This window comes from Benincasa hispida, chromosome 12 (genome assembly GCF_009727055.1).
Source record: "Benincasa hispida cultivar B227 chromosome 12, ASM972705v1, whole genome shotgun sequence".
In the NCBI taxonomy this organism is placed as follows: Eukaryota; Viridiplantae; Streptophyta; class Magnoliopsida; order Cucurbitales; family Cucurbitaceae; genus Benincasa; species Benincasa hispida.
The window spans coordinates 19,347,276-19,358,845 of record NC_052360.1 but is presented as its reverse complement, the minus strand read 5'-3'; positions in this window follow the sequence as shown (position 1 = coordinate 19,358,845).

Genomic DNA, 11,570 nt, shown 5'->3' with positions numbered 1-11,570 from the left:
AGTTCAAAGAATATAAGGCTGAAGTTGAGAATGAATTAGATAAAACAATAAAGACACTTCGATCAGATCGAGGTGGAGAGTATATGGACATACGATTCCAAGACTATTTGATAGAAAACAGGATTCAGTCACAACGCTCTACACCTAGTACACCTCAGCAGAATGGTGTATCAAAAAGAAGAAACCGAACCTTATTAGATATGGTTCGCTCTATGATGAGCTATGCTCAATTGCCTGATTCTTTTGGGGATGTGCACTTGAATCTGCTGTCCATATTTTGAACAACGTTCCCTTTAAAAGTGTTTCAGAAACACCTTATGAGCTATGGAAAGGGCGTAAAAGTAGTTTACGTCACTTTAGAATTTAGGGTTGCCCAGCACATGTGTTGGTACAAAATCCCAAGAAATTGAAACATCATTCAAAGTTATGCCTATTTGTAGGTTATCCAAAGGAAACAAGAGGTGGTCTGTTTTATCATCATCAAGAAAACAAGGTATTTGTATCAACAAATGTCACATTCTTAGAGGAAGACCACATTAGAAATCATCAACCACGCAGTAAAATAGTGTTGAAAGAAATTTCAAAAGACGCTACAGATAGAGCTAGTTCATCTACTAAAGTAGTAGATAAAATTAGTACATTTGGTCAGTCACACCCTTCTCAAGAGTTGAGAATGCCTCGACGTAGTGAGGGGTTGTTCATTAGCCTGACTGTTACTTGAGTTTAACAGAAATACAAGTCGTCATACCTGATGACGGCATAGAGGATCCATCGACCTATAAAAAGACAATGAAAGATGTGAACCGTGATCAATGGGTCAAAGCCATGAACCTCGAAATGGAATCTATGTACTTCAATTATGTCTGGAAACTTGTAGATCAACCAAATGATATAAAATCAATTGGTTGTAAGTAGATCTACAAGAGAAAACGAGACTAAGCTGGTAAAGTAAAACTTTTAAGGCTCGATTTGTGGCAAAGGGTTATACCTAGAGAGAAGGAGTGGACTATGAAGAAACTTTCTCTCCCATTGCCATGCTTAAGTTGATTAGAATACTCTTATCCATTGCCACCTTTTATGACTATGAAATTTGGCAGATGGATGTCAAGACAGCCTTTCTACACGGCGATCTTGAAGAGAGTATCTATATGGCTCAACCAAAGGGGGTTTATTGCACAGGGTCAAGAACAAAAGGATTGTAAGCTTCAAAAATCCATTTATGGGTTGAAACAAGCTTCTAGATCTTGGAATATAAGGTTTGATACTACGATCAAATCTTATGGCTTTGAACAGAATGTTGACGAGCCTTATGTTTACAAGAAGATCGTCAATTCTACTATAGCATTCTTAGTTTTATATGTCGATGATATGCTACTCATTGGGAAAGATGTAGGATATCTTACTGATGTCAAACAATGGCTAGATACACAATTCCAAATGAAAGATTTAGGAAATGCGCAGTATATTCTTGGGATNTAATTAAATGTATATAATTAAATAAAATTTAATATATGGTCATTTAATTAATGTGTTAAAATTAATTCAATGTTATTTAATTAATTAGCACAAGGATATAAATGGAAATACTTGGAGAAGGGGCTAACCCTTCTCCATATAAATATATCCTTATAACCCTTTTAGAGTAAGGGATTTTTATTACCCAAAATCCTAGCCTCCAACCTCTACCTTCTCTCTAATTTCTCTTTAGAAATTATCTTTTTTTTTCCTCCTAAAAAGTTCTTGGAGACCATTCTTCCAAGTTCTTTTGGAATCCTAGAGAATAGCATGTAATTTTGTTGGTGGTGTCCTTGTTCTTGGAGGAGTTCGAGATCGTTGATAATAGTGAAAGAAGAAAGCTAGAGAAATCATCAAAGGTGAGTCGATCTCTTCCATTCTTCCTCTTTTTTACCATGTTTATGTTTTTGTTTGAATGTTTATCCTACAAATGCATGTTTTATTTTATGTTTTTGTTTCCATAAAAATGAATATCTAAATGTAAGGCAATTACACACTTCTGCAAGAATTCGATTCCTTCATAATGGACTACCTGACTGTCTGCAAATGGAGATCTTCTATGATGGCTTAAATGAAGCATCGTAAACTGCAGCAAATGCTACTACAGCAGGGGGTCTATTGGATAAAACTTATACGGAAGCAAAGAATATCCTTGATCGCATATCAAAAAACCATGAGGACTGGAAAGAGAATGAGTACAGATCAAGATCAAGCGGAAAAAGAAGAAATGAAGGTTCACATGGGAACAAAGCCATCACATCGCTACAAACACAAGTAAATGCAATGATAAATTTGTTGCAAGCAATGTCGATAACTAAAATTGGATTAGGAATGGAAGTCAAGTGAATGTTGTAACTGATGTAAGTTGTGTGATATGTGGTGAGGCGCACTCGTTTGAGATATGCCCGCATAATCCACAATCAGTGTGTTTCATCAAGAATAATCCATTTTCAAATTCTTATAATCCTGGTTGGAAAAACCACCTAAATTTCTCTTGGGGTGAAAATCAGGAAACACACACAAACCACCATGGCGTTCAAAATATGAGCAAAGATTGACCACCTGGGTTCCATCAAGGACATAACGGCACCAACAGATGCCAAGATCATCGCAACAACCACCAACTTCCTCACCTTTAGAGAAACTATTGAAAGAGTACATTCAGAAAAGCGATGCGTTTTTTCAAAGCCAAACATTGTCGATTCAAAATCTTGAACTCCAAGTGGATCAGCTCGCTAGAGAATTAAAGAATAGGCCATAAGGAACTCTACCAAGTAATACTAAAGCAACTCGCAATGTAGAAAGCTCAGAAAAAGAATAATGTCGTGCGGTGACATTGAGAAGTGGCAAACCAATGAAGAGGAACTGAAAAGAGATAACTCAACTAACAAACCAACCAAGAAGGTACATGGAGAATCTTCTAATCAACAACCTGACAATCAACCAACATAGACTTTGGGAGCACAAACACCAACGCATAAGAACCAAGAAAACGAACGCAAAGATTCGTTTGCAATTACATTAACTTTATATGCGTTAACCAAGATACAACCACCTTCGTATCCACATAGATTAAGGAAAAAGAATGACGGGGGTTAATTTCAATGCTTCCTTGATGTATAGAAGCAGCTACACATCAATATTCCATTAATCGAAGCGTTGAAGCAAATTCCTTCATATGTGAAATTCTTGAAAGAAATACTCTCAAAGAAAAGGAAGATAGAAGGATATGAAACTTTGGCGCTAACGCGAGAATGTAGTGCCATCATTTAAGAAAACATTCCACTAAAGACAAAAGATCCAGGAACTTTCGCCACCCCCTGTTCTATTGGAGGTGTTTACATAGGGCAAGCCCTATGTGATCTAGGAGCAAGTATCAATTTATTGCCCTTATCGGTCTTCAAAAGATTGGGAATAGAAGAGCTTGATTCAACAACATGTTGGGATTATGTCCTAAATCTAGTGTATCTCATGGTTTGTAGTTTTTATTAACACAAATTATTTATTTAATAAAATTAGAGGTATTTTTTTTACATTTAGAAAGCATTAATTCAATACAATAGACTAAGATTTAAGGCTATATGATGTCACTTAAACAGTATGTGGTTAACATACAAGTGGTTCACGTTCAAATAATAATCTAAAATGTCTGCAGTAAATGGATGAAGGTTGGGTGCCTTATCTTGGTTACACTGTGGATACGACCAACTTTGTAATTGTTACATGAGATGTAAGTGTTACAAACAATATGAACCTATTGTTTATATAGAGACATATGAGTGGGGGTATCCTGTATAAAGGAGTTTATACATATACTGGACTACAAAATAATTAGTTTCTCTTTATAACACTGTTATTTGAAGAACTAATATTTTACTAGGATGACCATAAAAGACTTGACCTTAATCCTGAGTGAATTGTGAACTCATGTTTATGACGACAGTCTTTTGATCTGTATGGGTGAAAGTGACCATGATTGTCGATTCAACAAGCCTACCATTTTGAGGATTTGACTGATTAGAGAGCTGAGAACATAGCTACACAAGATGGAATTCACTCCTTCTCATTCCTTGGGAAAGTAGATAAATTTCTATCTTAATAATTGGTTCCAGGTCTTGAACAATGAGGTCCCAACCTCTCACTGATCTGAGAGGTGTTAGTTTATAGTTGGACTATAAACTGTTTGTTCATTAGAGGAATCAATGGTACTTAAGAAGTTAGATATAACTACAGGGATAAAATGGTAATTTGACTCAACTATAATTATGAGCATTTGTGAAGGGTCATCTCTCTGTTGATTGGTTATATCCATGGATACATAAATATATCTACAGTGCGAAGAGTGTAACTATCAACCTTTAGTGGAGTGATTGGTTGTTATGAATATTTGGATTAAAGGAGTTTAATCAATTGATCTCATATCATTGGAGTTTCTAATCGATAAGTCCATAAGGTCCCCTTGCTAGCTCACAAAAGGATAGTAACAAGGAATGATTTAAATTGTTCAAATCAAATGAGGGAATATTATATTGATGAGATTAATATATAATGATTAATTATATATATGATCTATAATCTAAATTATGTGAGAGAGATATATTTGAATAAGATTCAAATATTAGATACATATGAATTGGATTCATAAAAGAGATGTATACATATAAATATGTGATATTTAAATGTTGATTAACTCCATATTAAATATGATCTAATATAGTTAATTAATAAATTAATTAAGAAATAATGGAGATTGGAGGTCATCATAAATATTGATATTTATGATGATTAATTAAATATATATTAAATAGGATTTAATATATGATTATTTAATTAAAGTGCCAATTAATTAAATAAGGGTTATTTAATTAATTAGCACAAAGGGCATAAAAGGAAATTCCTGGAACCCTTCATCCTTATGGCCATTTTAGGTAAGAGACTTTTATTACACAAAATCCTAGCCTTCAATCTACACCTTCTCTCTTACTTCTCTCTAGAAATTCTCTTCCTTTTTTCTCCTCAAAGTTCTTGGAGACCACACTTCCAAGCTCTTTGAATCCTAGAGAATAGCAATGCAATCTTGTCGGTGGTGTCCATCTTGATTGGAGAAGCTCGAGATTATAAAAAAACGGTGGAAGAAGAAAGCTTGAGGAATCATCAAAGGTAAGTTTGATTTTTTTTTTTTTCTTTTCTTCCTCAATTCTAGCATGCATAGGTTTATTTTGAATGTTTATCCTATAAATGCATGATTTGTTTTCTGTTTTTGTTTCTTTAAAAATTGATTATCTAAATGCAAGGCGTTCACACACTTCCGCTTGGGATTCGATCCCTTCACAACAGTCACTTTGCAATTAGCAAATTTCTTATTGGTACACCTAGATGGCAAATTAAAGGATGTGTTAGTGAAGGTTGACAAATTCATCCTACCTGCTAATCTCGGAATATTAGATTATGAAGTTGATAGTGATTTGCCCATTATCTTGGGAATACCTTCCCTATCTACAGGGACGAACACAAATTGATGTATACAAAGGAGAAATCACTATGCATGTGAATGGACAGAAAATGAAGTTCAATGTTTTCAAAGCGTTGGAATATCCCAATGAAGTCAACATTTGTCATGTGATTGATCTAGAATAAGATTGGCCTTATGAACTTGGGTTTGAAATTGAGAAAGGCATGGAAGATGTGGACGACGAGTTGAGCACATGAAGGAAATTCAGAGGAATTTTGAACCTCTGAGCTTAGACAACCAAGAAAGCAAGGTCAATCCCCCACTAGAGTAGTCACTCATTTTGAAGTTGAAGGTGCTTCCAGCCCATTTGAAGTATGCGTTTCTTGGTAGGAATGACACTCTGCCTATGATCATTTCAGCAACACTTTCTCCAGAAAATGAAAATACTCTTCTGAAAGTCTTAAAGAAGTGTATCAAGGCGATTGGATGGACTTTGGCCGATATCAGGGAAATCAACCCCTTCTACTGCATGCATAAGATTAGACTTGAAGACGAAAAGGAAGGATCCATTGAACGCCAACGCAAGATCAATCCTACAATGAAAGAGGTTGTAAAGAAAGAAATTATCAAGTGGTTGGACATAGGGGTGATTCTCCCCATTTTAGACAGCAAATGGGTGAGTCTATACAATGTATTCCAAAGAAAGGCGGCATCACTGTAGTCCCCAACCAAAACAATAAACTCATTCCCACTCGCACGGTTACAGGATGGAGAATCTACATGGGCTTCAGAAAACTCAACGCAGTGGCGAAGAAAGATCATTTCCCCTCCCTTTTATTGATCAAATGTTGGACAAATTAGAGAAAAGTGACTTCTTTTGCTTTCTAGATGGCTATTTAGGCTACAATCAAATCATGATCACGTCTAAAAACCAAGAGAAGACGACATTCACTTGCCCATATGGGACATTCGCCTTTCGGCACATGCCCTTTGAGCTATGTAACGCCCCTAGCTCTTTTAAAAAATATATGATGGCAATCTTCTCTGACTACTTGGAAGACTTGATGGAAATTTTTATGGATGATATTTCAGTCTATGGAAGGACATATGAGGTATGTTTGGCCAACCTTGAGAAAGTACTAGCAAGATACAAGGACACCAATATGGTTTTAAACTAAGAAGAGTGCCATTTTGTGGTCACAGAAGGAATTGTGCTTAGGCACAAGGTGTCCAAACTTGGTCTAGAAGTTGACAAAACAAAAATAGAAATTGTAGAAAAATTGTCGCCCCTTACAAATGTGAAGACACTAAGAAGCTTTCTTGGACATGTTAGGTTCTACTATCGCTTTGTCAAGGATTTCTTAAAAATTGTGTGTCACTTGAATATGATGTTAGAAAATAGACTTTTTAAATTTGATCATGACTACTTAAGAGCTTTTTACATTAAAGCATGCATTAGTCACCGCGCCCCATTCTCATTGCACCTGATTGGTCAACCCCTTTTAAATTAATGTGCAACATGAGTGACTACATAATAGAAGTTACGTTAGCGCAGTGCAAGGATAAAATCCTCCATCCCATCACATATGCGAGCAAGACTCTTAATAGCGCACAAGAGAATTATACAACAACTGAAAAAAGCTACTTGTGATTATGTTTATCATGGAAAAGTTTAGAGCATATCTGTTGGGATCAAAGGTCATCATTCACACAGTCATTCTGCAATAAAATATTTAATGACCAAAAAGGACACAAACCCTCACTTAATTAGATGGGTCCTGTTGCTCCAAGAATTTGATTCTTAACTTTTGGATCGAAAAGGGTCAGAAAATAAGGTGGCAGATCATTTGTCCCACCTTGAAAATGCCAAAGTTGATCACCTACAACTGGATGTTACGCATGTTTCCCTGATGAGGAAGTACTAAGAATTGATGATTTTGGATGGCGGTATGAAGTTGTAGTAAACTTCTTGGTTTGCAAATAGTTTCCAGAGGAATACAATACAAAGCAAAAGAAGAAATTCATGCATGAGTGCAAATTCTACTACTGGGATGAACCTCATGTTGGATTTTATGTCCTAAAACTCGTAGTTTGTAATATCATATTCTTGTTCAATAAAGCTAAGGACTCCCTTCGGAGGGTGTTTGCATGGATCAATATCATCAGGTGAATAGGAGGAAGTAGTTTAATAGTACAGTGGATTGAGGAGTTGGTAACAACATATCCCACGGTCTCTTCCATTTAAGTCCGCACCGTGGGAAGAAATTCCTATAATTGCTAGCTGCATGTATGCCCTAGAGCCGATCCCTTTCGCCTTCCAGTGAGTTGTATTTAATAGGATTCGGAAACACTGCGTGGACTTAGGCCAAATATGTGATAGGGCTCTCTTTAGATCAGTTTTCATATTGACTTTCCACTTTCTCTGGAAGCAATAGTGATTATGGTTTCTAGAAATCCAAATAAATGTGAAGGTGTACACTTACAAGAATTACTAAGTGTTAGTATTTGCTCAAGACAAAGAATAGCGATCAACTAAAGTGCTATAAAATAAAGAAAAGAGTTATTCTGGGGTTAGCATTTAGTTTCAAAGATTGTCTTTGGTTTCTAATAAGAAAAGAATAATCGACTGCATCGGGTGGATAGGTTCTCTAATTATTTGACAATTATCGTGCAAATATAATAATGAAAGGGGTTACATATATTAGTTTTTTATTTTTTTTTTAAATCTTTTGTTTCAATAATTTAAGCTTGTTGGATGGTTAAAAAGATTTAATGTTTTTTTTACGTAAAATAAAGTGAAGTATATTGTGTTATCTCTTTTTAGTCATGTCAACTAGCTTCGAATAATTCAACTCTTAGCTTCTCCGAGAAACTAAACGGGAATAATTATTTCCGGTATGGAAATCAAATCTAAACACAATTATTGGTAGTTTGTAACAATTTAGATTTTTTCTTAACTAAGGAATGTCCTCCTCAGGCCCCACCTCGAAATGCTAATCGAACTTTCCAAGAAGCATACGGATCGATGGGTCCAAAAGCCAATGAAAAGGCCCCGTGTTTACATTCTTTGCCAGCCATGTCTGATGTTTTGCGCAAAGAAACATGATCCTTAGCTATGGCTAAAGAGATAAATAGATTCAGTTAGAGAAATTTTGGGCAACCATCATTGGTCCCTTAGATACGAGGCATTAAGCACATTTACACGAAGCGGATGGAAGAAAGAGACCTCTGTTTAGAAGAACATATCCTGAAATGAGATTGTACTTTCAATATTGCCAATGATAATATAATGTAGACCTCAAATTTGATGAGGCTAACTAGGTTTGAGCTGTTATTAATCTTTTACAATCTCTTCTTTTTGAAGAAAGATGTTTATTTAGTTCCTTTTGTAAGAAGATATGCGTCTTTAAATCAAGTATAGAATTATAAACCTCACTAAACCCGCTCTTTAATTCTTTATGTCACTCCAGGTTGATTTCCAAAATCTATTTTACATTTTAGGGTACATTAGGTGGGAAGTGAAGTGGAAGCAAATGTTATGCTACCACTAGAAAAAATTTATAAATAGAGGATCGTCCTCTAATACATGAAATAATAGAAGTTTGGACCCTCTAAAGCCCTCAAATGAAAAAAGAAGGGAGTAAAAGGCAGGCTCCACAAGATATAATTAAAATAAAATAATTATAAATGGTGGGGGAAAATGTAAGGCATACGGGATAAAGGAAAATGTTTCCACTGAAACAAAATGGGCATAGAAGAGAAAATTGTCCGAAAGTACCTTGCAGAGAAGAAAGCTGAGGAAAACGGCACAAGGTAAATATGATTTACTGATCGTTGAAACATTTTTAGTGGAATATGATACTTCACCTGGATACTAGATCCAGGAGCCACTTAAATAATAATTTGTTTCTCGTTTCAGGAAACTAAGTTCTTGGAAAAAGATTATGAAGAAGTGAGATAACCTCAATAGTTGGAACAGGAAAGGTTTGTCCTCAGCTGAAGACAATGAGGAAGATCTGAAGTTGTTTTATTTATGAAGAGATAGATATCTAGTACTTAAAAATGTATTTTTGGTATGCACCTCCTATGAAGAGGAAATTTGATATTTATCGCTTGTAATTATAGATAAATTATATACAATATCTTAAATTTCTTTGTTTAAAATATAAATGAAGCATGTCATTATGTTTGTAAATGGTATGTTACAAATTTATGTTTGCTATTCACTTGAGACAAAACTTATATAAGTAAAAAACCAACTAGAGCAAATTGTGTTTAAATACTGAAATAATAAAACATTTAGAAACTCAGAATAAAAAAACTAAAGGTTTTCTTCCAATGTTATCTATGGCACCGTAGACTTGGTCCACACAAATCTCAATAGGATTGGGAGATTGGTCAAGAGTGGGAACTTTTTAAGTCGATTAAGAAGATACTTCGTTTTACCTCCAGTGATCCTGTTCTTAAGGGAAAGATGACCAAAGGTAGATTCTTTTATTGGAAAAAGGATCTCAGAGACGAAGTACCCCTTAGAGCTCGTACATCGACCTTTGTGGACCAATGGAATTGTCAAGGCTCAGGTGGGTATGATATTTTCAGTCAGTTTTATTTGTTATTGCAATTAATTCAAGGTATGAGTCATGTTTACCTGGGCTTCATCACCAAGTCTGATTTCCTCTTGAAAAGGTCCAAAGAATATAAGGCTGAAGTTGAGAATGAATTTAGATAAAACAAAAAGACACTTCGATCAGATCGAGGTGGAGAGTATATGGACATACGATTCCAAGACTATTGATAGAAAACAAGGATTCAGTCACAACGCTCTACACCTAGTAACACCTAACAGCAGAATGGTGTATCAAAAAGAAGAAAACCGAACCTTATTAGATATGGTTCGCTCTATGAATGAGCTATGCTCAAATGCCTGATTCTTTTGGGGATGTGCACTTGAATCTGCTGTCCATATTTTGAACAACGTTCCCTTTAAAAGGTGTTTCAGAAGAAACACCTTTATGAGCTATGGAAAGGGCGTAAAAGTTAGTTTACGTCACTTAGAATTTAGGTTGCCCAGCACATGGTGGTACAAAATCCCAAGAAATTGAAACATCATTCAAAGTTATGCCTATTTGTAGGTTATCCAAAGGAAACAAGAGGTGTCTGTTTTACTTCATCATCAAGAAACAAGGTATTTGTATCAACAAATGTCACATTTTTAGAGGAAGAACCACATTAGAAATCATCAACCACGCAGTAAAATAGTGTTGAAAGAAATTTCAAAAGACGCTACAGATAGAGCTAGTTCATCTTACTAAAGTAGTAGATAAAATTAGTACATTTGGTCAGTCACACCCTTCTCAAGAGTTGAGAATGCCTCGACGTAGTGAGGGTTGTTCATTAGCCTGACTGTTACTTGAGTTTAACAGAAATACAAGTCGTCATACCTGATGACGGCATAGAGGATCCATCGACCTATTAAAAAGACAATGAAAGATGTGAACCGTGATCAATGGGTCAAAGCCATGAACCTCGAAATGGAATCTATGTACTTCAATTATGTCTGAAACTTGTAGATCAACCAAATGATATAAAAATCAATTGGTTGTAAGTAGATCTACAAGAGAAACGAGACTAAAGCTGGTAAAGTAAAACATTTTAAGGCTCGATTGTGGCAAAGGGTTATACCTAGAGAGAAGGAGTGGACTATGAAGAAACTTTCTCTCCCATTTGCCATGCTTAAGTTGATTAGAATACTCTGTATCCATTGCCACCTTTTTTGACTATGAAATTTGGCAGATGGATGTCAAGACAGCCTTTCTACACGGCGATCTTGAAGAGAGTATCTATATGGCTCAACAAAGGGGGTTTATTGCACAGGGTCAAGAACAAAAGGATTGTAAGCTTCAAAAAATCCATTTATGGGTTGAAACAAGCTTCTAGATCTTGAATATAAGGTTTGATACTACGATTCAAATCTTATGGCTTTGAACAGAATGTTGACGAGCTTATGTTTACAAGAAGATCGTCAATTCTACTATAGCATTCTTAGTTTTATATGTCGAGATATGCTACTCATTGGGAAAGATGTAGGATATTCTTACTTGAT